Genomic DNA, 13370 nt, shown 5'->3' with positions numbered 1-13370 from the left:
GATTGGAAGCGCCAAGCAGATAATGTTGGAAGGAGCATCAGCTCAGTGAGGAGAGCAGAAAAAAGTTAATTGGTTTTGAGATTCAACCATAGCTGACCAATAGCAGCTTTTGTAAACATAGCACAGAAACAGAAATATTGAGAAAAAAAAAGTTTTATAACCTGAACTCACTGGAAATGCGGATTGGGTAATGCCACAAACAGGAATATGCTGCCCTAGCCTGTGAAGGCTATTTGGACTGGGAGCTTAAGCTTGACACAATGTGCCTATACAATGGGTAGATCTGAGGTCTTGGGGATCTGCGGAGGGAAGCGCAGCCATAACAGAAATCCCCACTACAAAGAGAAGAGGTGAAAAGGTAGTTATTTAACCAGATTCCCCACTCAGCAGAGAGAGGATTAAAATGCACTACTGCTTATCTGGCATAAAGACTTTGACTTTAAAACTGCAAGTTCCCTCAAAAACATGGTGTGAAGGTCAGCCTTTTATTAGATGCCTTTTGTGTGCTAATGAGAATGCAGAGGGATTTATGTGTCATTCCTCTGTTCTTCTACCCACTTCAAGCTTTAATGTAGAAAAGAAAGAATTACAAGGCTATGAACAAGTGCTTTTTTGTTTTCAGATATTTTGTAAAGTGGCTACTGATTGCACAGGAAAACATGCTGAAAGCCTGGATAACTGTCCAAGGTTCAAGTGAGCAGTTAAAAGCGTGCTATATAAATGTTCCAACTCCAACAAAGAAAAAAATCAGATACCTTGTTTTTAAAATCATATTTGTTTTATTTTTTTGTTTCACTCAGTCTGAAACAAAAAAACCACACCAAATTGATTTTCAGCTGTATTTATCGAAGGGCCGATGCTGCTTGGATTTTACCTTGAACAGTGGTTTACACTTGCATCTGATTGCAGTGATTTTACATCTTTGACCCAAATATATCGATTTAAATGTATAAATGTAATACCTAATCATTAAAATATTACTAATTTTACTTTTTATCGCTGTGGCGTCGAGAAAAGTATCATCTACACTTTCTATATTTTGTTTCGACATCCACGACGATTACACTTTTAGTAAAATATTGGCTTGACACTTAGAGTCCCAGAGAGCAGCCATTTGGCCTTTCTACCTTTTAAAACCCGCCTTCCCGCTTTTAGCTAGGCTTTAGCTTCAGCCAACTGGAAGCTAAATTGGCTAGTCATCAATTCATATGTAAATTAGGTTGTTACCTGAGAATTCTGGAGGGGAGTGGGGGTGTGTGAATGATTGCTGATTTCTAACTGCCTCTTTGTTTGTCTGGGGGGGGGGGGGCTGCTAAAAGCTGTGAACTTCCTTTTGTGTTCGTCTTGATGCATTCTCAATCATCCAGGAAAATAAATCTCCAAAAGTCACCAACTTGGAGTGGTTAGTTTCCTGAGCCACAAGGAAACCTGTGTTTCAGTTTGCCATCTTAGGGAGAAATCAACACACATGGGTGTATGTCCTTTGTTGCTGAGATTTATTGATAAAAACAGTACAAAAAACCAACCATTTGTACACATATTTACAAATAATAATAAAAAGTGAGTGAGTACATTTCAACATTTTCAGCAATCACTCACAATCCTGGCACTACCATGGTATCTGTAGTCTGCATTTACCACATGTGTATCTGTAGCAGTGAACACATCGCACAGTGGCATGATTGTTCTTGCATTTGTGTTTGACCTCACACATGGCTCTTTTTCCAGGGCAAGGTGTGGAGGGTTGTGTCCGAAGCACCTGTTCTTTTCTTGCCTTCTTCCCAGCTACATGAGAGTGAGCCAACTCTCTTGCAAGCTCCACCAGGAAGTCCACCCGTCTTTCCTTCGTCCCGGTGCATGCTAAGAATATAGACTGTCTTGGCCGCATACGCGTCAGCGTGGCAGCAGAGGTTGAAAACACCTAAGAAATAAGATAAATTGTTATTTCCATAGCCCTTTTACACACAATGAAACACATAAACATAGAACCACAAAAGACCTGCAACATACCTGAGTGGTGAATTCACTGCGATCTGTCTGTCTAGCGGATTGAGGAATTTCCCTGCGAATCTTGTTGACTGTGCCGAGGATGGTGGTTTTCCGTCTAAGATGTTTTTGTGCAAGTGAAAGCGATGTGAAGAAATTGTCCGTGGTAACATTTCTGCCCTTGTCTAGGAATGGTTCCATCAGCCTCATCACTACATTTTCAGACAGTCTCTCCCCACTGGGACGATTGGGGTCCTTGCCAAGATATGGGAAGACATTGCAAATGTACTTGGATTTTAGGTCGCAAGCCACCCAAAACTTGATCCCAAACTTGTCAGGTTTACTTGCAATATACTGCAGGGTTAGGGTTATACTGTGGGTTTCCCAGGTTTGCTGACCAGCAGTCATGTAGTGATGGAACCCTAGTAAACCCCCGCATGATGACAATTGCATCCACCTCAACACAAAAGGAAGTTCACAGCTTTTAGCAGCTCCCCACCCCCACACACAAACAAAGAGGCAGTTGGCAGTTAGAAATCAACAATCATTCACACACCCCCACTTCTCAGGTAACGACCTAATTTACATATGAATTGAGGCTAAAAGACTAGCCAATTTAGCTTCCACTTGGCTGACAGAGGGTTAGAAAAGCCTGGGACTACCAGCATGAACCTTGACCTTTTTCTTTACCAAACTTTAACCAAAGTGCTTTTTGACTTCTGTCATACAGTTATTCTAGAAATTATTTGGATATTCTTTTTTGTGTGTGAAAAAATTAACCAGTAACAAGCACAATGTATAGCCTCAGCAGGTAAGAAGGTGGGGTAGTCTGTTCACATGGAAAAATGGAGCTATATTGATTAGTCGATTAATTAAAACACAACGATTTATGAAGTCGCCTCAGGAAAACTGTGATGGACATTTTCACTCAGTCTTGTCGATGTCTTATGAACCAAACGATCATCTGGAAAAAGAAAAGATGAATCAATAACGAAAATAATTTTCAGTTGCTAATACAGCTCATGCTTTGAACTAATAAAGCTACTTAAACCCTGGTTCAGATGCATGGATTGCTGCCTTTGAATTTCCTATGCTTTGTCCTACATACTGTATATCCCATAAAAATGAGGTGGTGCTCGCAAAGCAAATGAATTAAATTACTTTGTTTTACTTTGCACTCCGATGGCGGTGTAAATTAACAGCGAAATCGGCAACAAAAGCCTCCACTAATGGTGACACTACTTATCAAGTACCTGCTGAACACAATCACTTCTTCGCCACTGAAGCGGTATGTTTTACACACCCCCTGTGGTGCTTGTTTTACAAAATTTAGTAGTTTGATGTGAACAAACAGAAAACAAATGCAAATTTTTGCTTTCTAATTAGCAATATATATGAATTCTCACTGAGACTGATGCAAAGCAACCTTTCCTCCTCTCTACTAGCAGCATGCTGTTCTCCAACAGAGAGTCTCGCATCAGCAGCAGAGGGAGGAGGACAGAGGACAGGAGGGTGCCACCAACTGTTAGCCTGTCATTTTTAAATAGAATTTTTCAAAATCATCGACTGGGGCTTTGTGCACTCCTAAACTTTCCCATTGTTGCGACGGTTCACGGGATGAGAGGAACCAAATGGAGCACACCGGAGGCAGAGTAAAATCCAAATGTTTAATCACCAAGCAATGGTCATACACAAGCAATCAGTCAGTGTGGCTGAACAATCCCCGCAAGGGGCAGACAAAAAGGTTAAGTGCCAAAAAAAAGGCTAAGTAAAAAAAAAAAAATACTACAAACACAAAGCCATAAAATACATCAGGAAAAATAGGAGAACACGAGGAATAACAGCTTGAAAACAGAGCACGTATTTATACTCAGGTTGAAGGCTGAGTACAAATATGATCTGCCAAGTGCAATTTGAAAAATGGCTACAAAAGTATACTGCTTAATTTAACATATATGGTATAGAAACAACTCGGGAAGGAAGAAACTTACAGTTATAGTGACAGAAATAGATGACAAACAGGGACTATAAAAAAAAGGAAATAACTGAGCTGATGAAATGGTAGCGGTGTTGATTACAAATGTTTTTATCCTTAAAGATGGCACTCCTGAAAATAAACCACCAAGAGGCGATAGAGATAGATGGGCGTTACCTTTCTCTTAGAGCGAGCAACAAGCTAAACACACATAGCTCATTTTGGTTGTACTGCAGAGCTGCCTTAAGGGGTGCACATTTAGGAACTGAGTAAACATCTGATCACTTATTTTACACCGTTTAAATATAGATTTAGATTTTACAAATCCATAACGCTCTACAGAATCTGTTTTTCACCTTTTTTCTTCTTGCTGTAACACGGTATAGCCATTATTGGATCCAGTGAGAACCAGTGAGAACAATGCAATAAAAAAAAGCAGCCTTCTGCCTTTATAGCCCCGAGCTCTCAGGTCGTTGAAGGTAGCAAGCTCTTCTTGTTGGAGTTAAGTTTGACAGTCAGCCATCTCACGTATCACCTACATTAGATATTCTGACAGGATATCTTATTATATCTTGTCATAATTTCAAGCGGTTGGGATAATGGTACTTTAATTAGTTAATCTAACAATCCTGTCACAGCCATACAACATGCATCAGGTCTAGCAGTATTCCAAATTACTCACCAAAATGCGAGCAACCACTATTACAATAATTTATTAACTGGTGCCAATTCATTTTCCAGTGCAATAGCCTGAACAATGTTTGTTCCTTATGCTTTATTATGCACTAAGTAGCTGTGATCCTCAGATTCTCCTTAATGTCCCCTTTTATATGAGATGAAGTTGGTTAATAAAACTTTTGTGCTTCTTTTTTGTGTGGCTTCCTCTGACTGGAATGAATTGCCTTCAGATATCACCTCCTAGTTATCATTGTACATTTTTTAAAAAGGTTTTGTTTTGTTTTTTTTATTCAATAACAAATTGCTTTTGTTATTAGTAAAAGCAACATTGTTGCTATTGCTTTTTATTCACTATTTAATTGTTCTGTGTATTTACAGTTTTGTCTCTGTAATGCTGTTTTTGGTATGTGATTTGTCTTTGTGTCTAAAGTTACTTTGTTTTTTATTATTTATATCATTATTTATATTGTTTTTTAAATGTTATTGTTTATTTTTCATTTGTGAATATTAGTTTGGACCTGCTTTAAACGCATGAGGATGGTCTTTAAGCAATTTATTCAGCTATAATTGTATTTTTTTTAATAATGGCATATTTTAGAGCTAAAGCATTTGCAGTCACTGAACCCAGTAAAACTCTGTCCACATATAAGGCCATTCATTGGCTCCTGTTTGCCCCGTAGATGACGTTACAGGCTACGCTTGTGTGTATGTACTGTACAGTAACTCTCATATTTTAGCCAACAATATCCTTTGCTTCTTCTGATTTTCTCACCTCAAAGTGAAGATCAATTTATCCTGCTCTCTGTTGCATTACGTCACTAACACTTATTTTGCCTGTAGCTTCATCTCCACAAGACACTGAATTTCATTGACATTTCATATTTTCTGGGTGCTGCTTGTCACCTCTTGTGGGTACTGTATTTAACATAGCGTAAGAAAAAGGGCAGGGCCAGAGTAAAACACAGAAAATGTAACCAATAATCAGAGTATGTGCGGGAGTTGCATTTCATTAGATGTTGATTATTGCCTCATAAGCATTTTCCTATAAATATATGATTTTTTTTATTCTTTTCAGCTTCTTAGGACACTTCAAAGCCATCAAGTCCTTGGAGTGACATTAGTATTCTGCTCACATGTACAATTGCCTGTAAGCAATGGACTTTGGATTAGAGGAGAGGTTTATGCTGAAGGTATGGCCATAGAGCACATTAATCTTTTATTTTCTGTCAATAATGTGGCACGGTAATGATGAGGGAACGATTAAGCTACAGTGAACACAACATGTTACACAGCGTGTAATGGTCCAACCTTTATATATAAGACCACATTATGTTATGTGTGTGTGCATGTTAGTATAATTTACAGACAACTGGACAACAGGCTTAAGGCTCATGCATTGTTTTGTTAGGGGCCTACAGAAAGCTCTAAATGCAAGGTTCAAATAATATAATGTTCGAATATATTTGATGTCCAAAAGGTTGTATCCTTCATGTAGAGGGGGGATGCTGCAAAGCACAATGAAGGAATTCAGGCTTTGAACATTGTGATGATATGTTGGACACATATGTCACACAAAACTATAAAACAAGACGTTCTTCATTAACAGGAAAGCTTATTCTAAAGCCGAGCACTTCAGCACACAGAGTGCAAAGGGAAGGAGCTCTTGCCCCAATGCCAGTGATGGCATAATTCTCTGAATGAAAATCGGTGGAGTCTTGGCACAAGGCGGCCTTTTGTTCAAGCGTAATGTAAGCCCTTGAGCATAATCAGAGTCCTGTGGAACATTTCTTGCAGAGGACTGTGCTGAGTGGAAATCCACTTAATGTCTTCTTGTTTGCTGCTAAATAGCAGATTAACCCCAGAGGCTTCAACTACCCCACAGCTGGTGCACAGTATTGGAAGAAGGTGTCTAGGGACCCCTCTATCTTTAATCTTGGGGGGATTTTTTTGTTTTTTTGGGGGGGTGGGGGGTGGAATCTGAATTGCAAGAAGGAGATTTTTTGTCACAAAAGGTCAACAAATTTCAGGTTATCAGAGGAAAACAGACAAAATGGGAAGAGGATCAAAAGAAAGAGGGTTTATACTAATGATGAGGTTAATTTTTATCAGAGAATTTGGATTTTTTTACAGCTTCACACTGACTAAGAGCTTCAGTGTTTAATTAAATCAGATCCCAGTCTCTCAAATGCATAGTTTGACAATTTTAGGACTTACATGTTTTTCTGTTTTCAAGTATTAGGTAGCACTAAATGCTCTGTTTTACAGATAGTTTCCCTTTTCTAATCTTTGTGCCAAACCAATCCACACAACCGGATTGGTGTCTCTCAAAATGTGCAGGTTTTTTCTAGCTAGCAGTAACTTGCTTACAATTATAAATATACACATTTTACTAATCAGTCCATACGTCCATTATATTCCTCTTATCTGAAGTCGGGTCATACATCGCTTCCAAGTTTCTCCTGCAGGATCCCAAAATGTTCTCAGACCAGGTGAGCTACATAATGTCTGCTGTGAGTTCTGGGTCTACCTCCTCGTCTTCTCCTAGTTTTCCATGTCTGGGAAAGCCTACAAAGGGAGGTATTCTAGCCAGATCCCTGAACCACCAGAGCTGGCTCCTTTTGAGGTGATGGAACAAGGGATCTAGTTTGATATCATTCAGGATGTCTGAGCTCCTACTTCTATGGCGTAGCTTAGCCACCTCAAGTAAAAAGCATAGATGCTATTCTGAGGCCCCTCAAACCAACACCTTCCTCACCCTGACAATGCTTTGAGATGTTGGAAAAGAAGATGACAGACAGGATTGTAAATAAGGGGCAAGCCTGGTGCAGCCCATTCTCCTACAGTACAACATACAGTACAACATATTGTGAATTTGTGTTATTGCTGTTGATAACATTGATCCCCCCCCCCCATTACAAAGCTGACATCTTTAAAAAATGCCCCCCCAAAACCTACCTGTTGTTGCCTGAAAGCTTAATTTAGATTCATTTTAATCAGTACACTGGCTGCTGTCAATGTCAGCTTCTAGGCAAGGTACTTATTTAGAAACATGTTTACAGTAGTTTAATTTAAGAGTTTGTGCATGTACTTTTTATACAGTTCAGTTGTAACTGCCTTAGGTTATTGAAGAGTTTGCCTCGACACGCTGACAGAGACTGTAAACATTGTTGGGGTAATTGTCTGAATAAGACAGGGTTCAACTTTGATATGCTTTTTAATGTCAATTTATTTCCACCTGCTTTTCTTTTTTTTAAACAACATGATTTTTCATGTGTCATTTTCTTGATACGTCTTCCTTTTTCTGGTGCTTTTTACTAGAAGTTTTCTGCCTAGAATGAGTCCTGCAATGTGTCTTATGAGAGCACAAACTATACGGGGGGAGTATTAGAGGCCCTCTGCGTTTGGGAAGAAAATTGGCAATTTGTCAGTCACATTCGAGCCTTTCTCCCATTACTTGTACAGACCCATTACAAGCTACAAGTGCAGTAACGCCTCGTGATCTATGACAGTTAGATAGCAACCAATGAGACACGTGAAACGTGTGCAGGCGTGTTAGCTTTATGCTTATGTATATGTTCCCACTGTGGGTTTTAAAGCTTTGTTTATTTTCCTTCTTTAAGGTTCAGTTTGTAGAGTGTTTTCCTGCTTAAACCCCCAAAGACTTAAATTCTTAATGTCTGAGATTTTTTTCCCCCCCTATACAGCGTGGCCCTACCTCCTGAGATTATAAAGCCAATGACATATTCAAAACCGCAGAACTCATTCCTTCTGCTCAACAGTTTCCATCCCCTTTCAAGTCCTTGCCACAGAAGGGGAGCTCATGCAGAAAGGATTTGCCCTATCCAAGTATTGTACCTGCTGTAAATGATAGATTTAGAGAGAGGGAGAAAAACTGCACAAAAAATAAAATAAAATAATAATCTCTTTGACGCAGGACACGACAAGTGAACAGACATAAAAAAGAAACCAAGCACACAGAAAATTGGATTTTCAAGAGTGCCTTGTCTCGCAAAAAATGACCAGTCAGAGGGTGTTAGTGAGGCACACTGGCTTTCATTAGTGTAGTCATTTGGCATCACTGAACCATGAAGATGGTTAAGTGATATTATGTTAACCTCCTGTTTTACATCTAGAGTTGAGATTAAATGTAATTAGGTGGCTTTTGTACTTCCCACATAGTCTTCTGGGTAATTGATGACTGACTGACTGAAGTCCTTTAGTGACCGTCTGTGCTTTTGTTCTGATCACAGTCCTGCTGTATGCCGTTTTCACAATGATTGGCCGAGACCACAGACATCAGCTAGTTGGCTACGGCTTTGACTTTCACTGTGGCCACATCAAAAGCAAAATGGTGTGCCCTGTTTAGCAATTTCTGCTATCTACGCCTTATTTTTAGCCCAGGGTTGGCTGAAAAGATGTGAATAATGTTGAATTTCTCTAATATGCTGAAAACTCTCAAACACATACAGAGAAAAGTGCAGCCAAACACTGAAGCATTGTCCCTAGTGTAAGGATATGTTTGACACACTATTTCTGTTTTGAATTATAATTGATCGATCTGATTCAGGTGGGAGTTTTACTAGACACATCAACTCTTGCGGCGAGGAAGCATTTTTTAAAGCTTTACTCGGTCTGCACTGCAGTATTACACAAAATGTACAATTTTTAAGCAAGTGGTAACCTGAGGTGAAAGGCTAAATTGTCAAAAGTCGTTTAGCTGCTAGTCCCAGAGGTCAGTCAGTCTCCACCTTGCTAAAATGCTCCATTTTACATTATTAAAAAACATGTTTACAGCCTTGTTAAAAAGCTGCAAAACCATCATTTTTGTCTTCATAATAGCTCCAGGGGGGTGAAACATTTATAACTCATCCACCTGGATACTGGCCTTAGGGGTGGAGCTTCAGGTAGTTGTAGCCTCACAGGCCACGCCTCTTCATTGTGTTTGTTGGTAACATAACAAATATTACGCTTGCTTTGTGGAACAAGCTGTCCCATAATTTTGTGCGTCTGTTTTGGTGAGTAAACCTCGAATATTTTATTGGTCCGTTTCTTAGCAGTGTTGTGTTGCAACTACACAGTTTATGCATGCAGCTTGCAAGCCAAGTATGCTGGAGATAACCGATAACTTTGCACTCTGTCTTTTCATCTAATATAGGAATGTAAAAAAAAGATCAATGTCCAAAACCAGTAATGGGTGGCATCACATCCATATTTTATAGAGTCTACTCTTTGCAGTTATACAGATTAAGGCTATTTTGAGTGACGGGTGGGTGTCGGCTAGGCCACTAGCTGTCTGCTAGGTCACCTCAGGTAATTGGAGTCACTGAACTGGAGCTCTGGACCATGTTGTTGTTGGTTAATTGTCTATACAAAAAGTTTGAGCTTCCATTTTGGCGTCTGAAATTGTAGTTTTGTTTTAGAATCCTACTTGACAAGCAGCCATATAACTTTGGGATGGAGCTTGATAACAAGACTTGCTTGCTATAGTTGATGATTTGGCATTCCTGCCTACATGCATAACTACATACCTGAATTAATGAAATCCAAATATGCCTGCACAAACCAGTGGGTGAGGTGATGGTGCCCACATTCATTTTTTTCCGTCTTGAGGACTAATGGAGGAGGAAATATGCCACGTGCAGAGACAGCTAGAGTACCTAGTCAGTTGTGAGAGGAGTGATGTAAATAGGTTGGTGAATTATACAGTCCCTTAATTAAATCTTAATGCTATAAAGCAATAATTTGCACAAGAGACTTTTAATCACACTTACATAATATAATCAGAGGTTTCTGTGGCCCATTTAATCTACAGGTGTCAGACTGGGAGCAGCTGCTATTTTAGGAGGGCCAGTTGAATTAACCCTAGGAGCTCTCAGTGAGCAGCAATAATGTAATCTTATAGCTTCATTTACGTCTTCAGCTCTGTAGAACAATTACAGTATAGAATAAAAGCAATAGGAAGAAAGGGTGTAAAGATTCTTCAAACTTTTTGTGAGATTTTCAGAGAAACTGTTTCATGGCCCCAAATTTAAGTCTGAGTTTAATTAATTCTTAGCTTGCATACAGACATGACTTCTTACTGAATCGCCAACAAGCATTGCACCAAGTTATAAAGTTTATAAGAGAAAAGCTTAGAAATAATGCATCCAAGTCAATGCTAACTCAAAGACCTTATACTGACTTTGCATTGCAGTTGTCCATCCACTCTGTGTTTGTGTCAGCGCACATTCTCTTGAGTGTAATTGCCTCATGCTCAAGTGTCTTTCTGGCTTATTAGCGGTAGATTGTGTTTCTCCGTAGCCTCAATTTATTGTAAGGAAAGTTTCAATGTTGACTAGTTTTAAGTGAGTCAGATGGTTGCCTGTTTGTAAAATAATCACGCTGTTGCACATTGACCCAAAAAGAAATTAATCTCATCCCCCCTTTTTTTTTTTTTTTTAAAACTGTCTACTTACTGTAGAGCTTTGGACCCTCTGGTAGCTCGGGTGCCAAAAGTAACGAGAAGTAAACTCCGTGTGAACCAGAAGGCGTGAACAAATCAGACAGTCAGTGACTGAGTTTGATTCATTAAATCGTACTCTACGTTTGCTGGACGAGCTTGGAAAATGCCATGGAGAAGATTGTGAAGTAACTGTTAGAGGTGATGTTAACTGGCAAGCTGAGACTAAATATTTAAAAGCCTCTGATGCTTGTTATTGCACATATGAATACAAACCTGCTGAGAGAATGTGTCAGTTTCCTGTCACTATCATTATTTACGCAGGGCATGTGGGAATTTTCCGGTATTCCAGCAGAAGTTAGTTTTAAATCAGCCCAGAGAATATTTGCAGTGCTATAGCATAAGAGATTAATAATTTGTCAGTTATTATTTTCAGTAAACATCACTGCTTACATGCAGTGGTTACTTTTAAATCTCATCAATGGCTGTTTTAGGTGTTTGTTTACCTGAGTTTTATGAGGGTTGTGGCCTTAACATGCTCATCGGTTGACAGGATTTTGGTTTATCCCGTGCATTCAAATCGGTCAGCATTTGTCTACGATCCTTTACTTCTCCTTTTACTCCCACTGAAGACTAATTTTCAACCCGCTTTGGTCCATTATCTTGATTATGACCTTAGTTTGCACAGTTTTCTGGAACAGATTTCATACAACATATTTCTGTTGCTGCTGGCTAATCTTTCCTCCTACTTTTCTTCCCTGCTGGATGATAAAGATGATAATCAGAGGAGCCTTGGGGCTATAGAGGCAGATGGACCCTCATCCCTCCCTCCTGCCCGCAGCTGGTCTGACCTCACCATCCCTTGAAAGCATGATACCTGTGAATACCCTGATTATGGCCAGGCCAGACTGCACAGGCCCACGACCCCTCGCTGTGCAGCTGAGTGTTGAGGCAGTAGAGTGGGCATGATTGACTCTCACTGCAAACCCTGTTGGAGAGCTGCGTTCCAACAGACAGACAGAGCGAGTGGGAGACGAGGGGGCAAAAGAGAGAGCCCGCCCTGCATTCTCCGGCTAATTAAGTGTTATTATCCTGCACAACAGGAGGTACCTGTGAAATAATTGGCCACAGCCACAGCTAAATGTTCCAATCTGGAGGTGAATCCAGAAGTACAGCAAAAGGTCACATGCCATTATGCATTGTGCTGATCTTATTAGTGCAGCAGTCCATCAAAAGACCTACCATTAATTCATAGCGAAAATACCTCCTGGATTAAACTGTAGTGTCTTTCCTTGATTTAAAGTCAGCCTTGTTTAGGTGAGAAAATCTTTTTTTTTTTTTTTTCTGACCTGCTAGTCAAAGAGAGAGTCCCCTTGAATTTTATCTTTTTATGCCCACTTACCTCCTAATAGTTGACTCTTTTGTAGTGCTAATGTCAATTTGAGAAAGGAAAAAAGAAAAAATATATATATATGAATATGTGTTTCCTCAAATAAAGGCAGTAGTGAATTAAAAGCCGAGTCTCTAATAATGCCTGGGTCATGGCTGACATAAACAAACAGTCAATCTTCTAATACAGGCAGGGAAAAATGTTTTTACCAGCAAATGTCTCACAATAAAAGCCCATTTAAGAATTAACGTTTCTCCTACTGAAATGCCTTTGATTTAAAACTGAAGTGCTGAAATGCACGTCTTCATAGAAAGACGAAGTCGTTGTGTATGATAAATACGTCTGTGTTCATAAATGCGTACAATTTGTCATAAATCAGGGCAACTCGTGATAGATCGGCTGTAAAACAGCTCTGTAGGAACTCTTGGTTCACTGTCTTACCCTGTCAATAATTTCTTGTTATCATCAATCACTTGAAGATATTTTCAGTGACATTCAGACTGAAACTTTCAGACTCTGGTGTGAACTCATTCATCAGCTCCTTCAAATCTTTGTATGGACTGTCTTCAGCAGTATTGCTCATAGTGGCCATAGCCATGCCAACAAGCTGGGTCGTTGTTTACGCAGCTGGTCTGGTCTGACACTCGGTGCTGCTGTGTGAATGGAGAGAGGAGTCCCAGCTAACGTGGATTTATTCTCCCGGGAGCTGTTTTACAGAAAAATTAATTCAGTACAGCATCTTCATTGGACTGGGCTCCTGCATGCACGCCTCTCCGCAGCAGGGTTTCTGACTGACTGAGGAGTCAAAGGTCACTAAAAAAGATTCCAAAAATATAAATACACAAAATTAAATGAGTATATGCAAAAAGATAAATAAAATACTACTACTAATAATAATGACA

General features: G+C 39.6%; 1 long non-coding RNA gene across 1 annotated transcript; it reads right to left on the bottom strand.

Moving 5' to 3' along the window:
* Nucleotides 1-1475: 1475 nt before the first annotated feature.
* On the bottom strand, nucleotides 1476-4494 carry LOC145421132 (uncharacterized). Its single transcript, XR_013902436.1, has 2 exons — nucleotides 2011-4494; nucleotides 1476-1921 (listed from the first exon to the last, which is right to left on the bottom strand). It is a non-coding gene; the product is annotated as an uncharacterized LOC145421132 (long non-coding RNA).
* Nucleotides 4495-13370: the final 8876 nt, after the last annotated feature.

Source organism: Astatotilapia calliptera, chromosome 16, assembly GCF_964374335.1.
Source record: "Astatotilapia calliptera chromosome 16, fAstCal68.1, whole genome shotgun sequence".
Classification (NCBI taxonomy): Eukaryota; Metazoa; Chordata; class Actinopteri; order Cichliformes; family Cichlidae; genus Astatotilapia; species Astatotilapia calliptera.
This window is presented reverse-complemented; position numbering and strand designations above follow the sequence as displayed.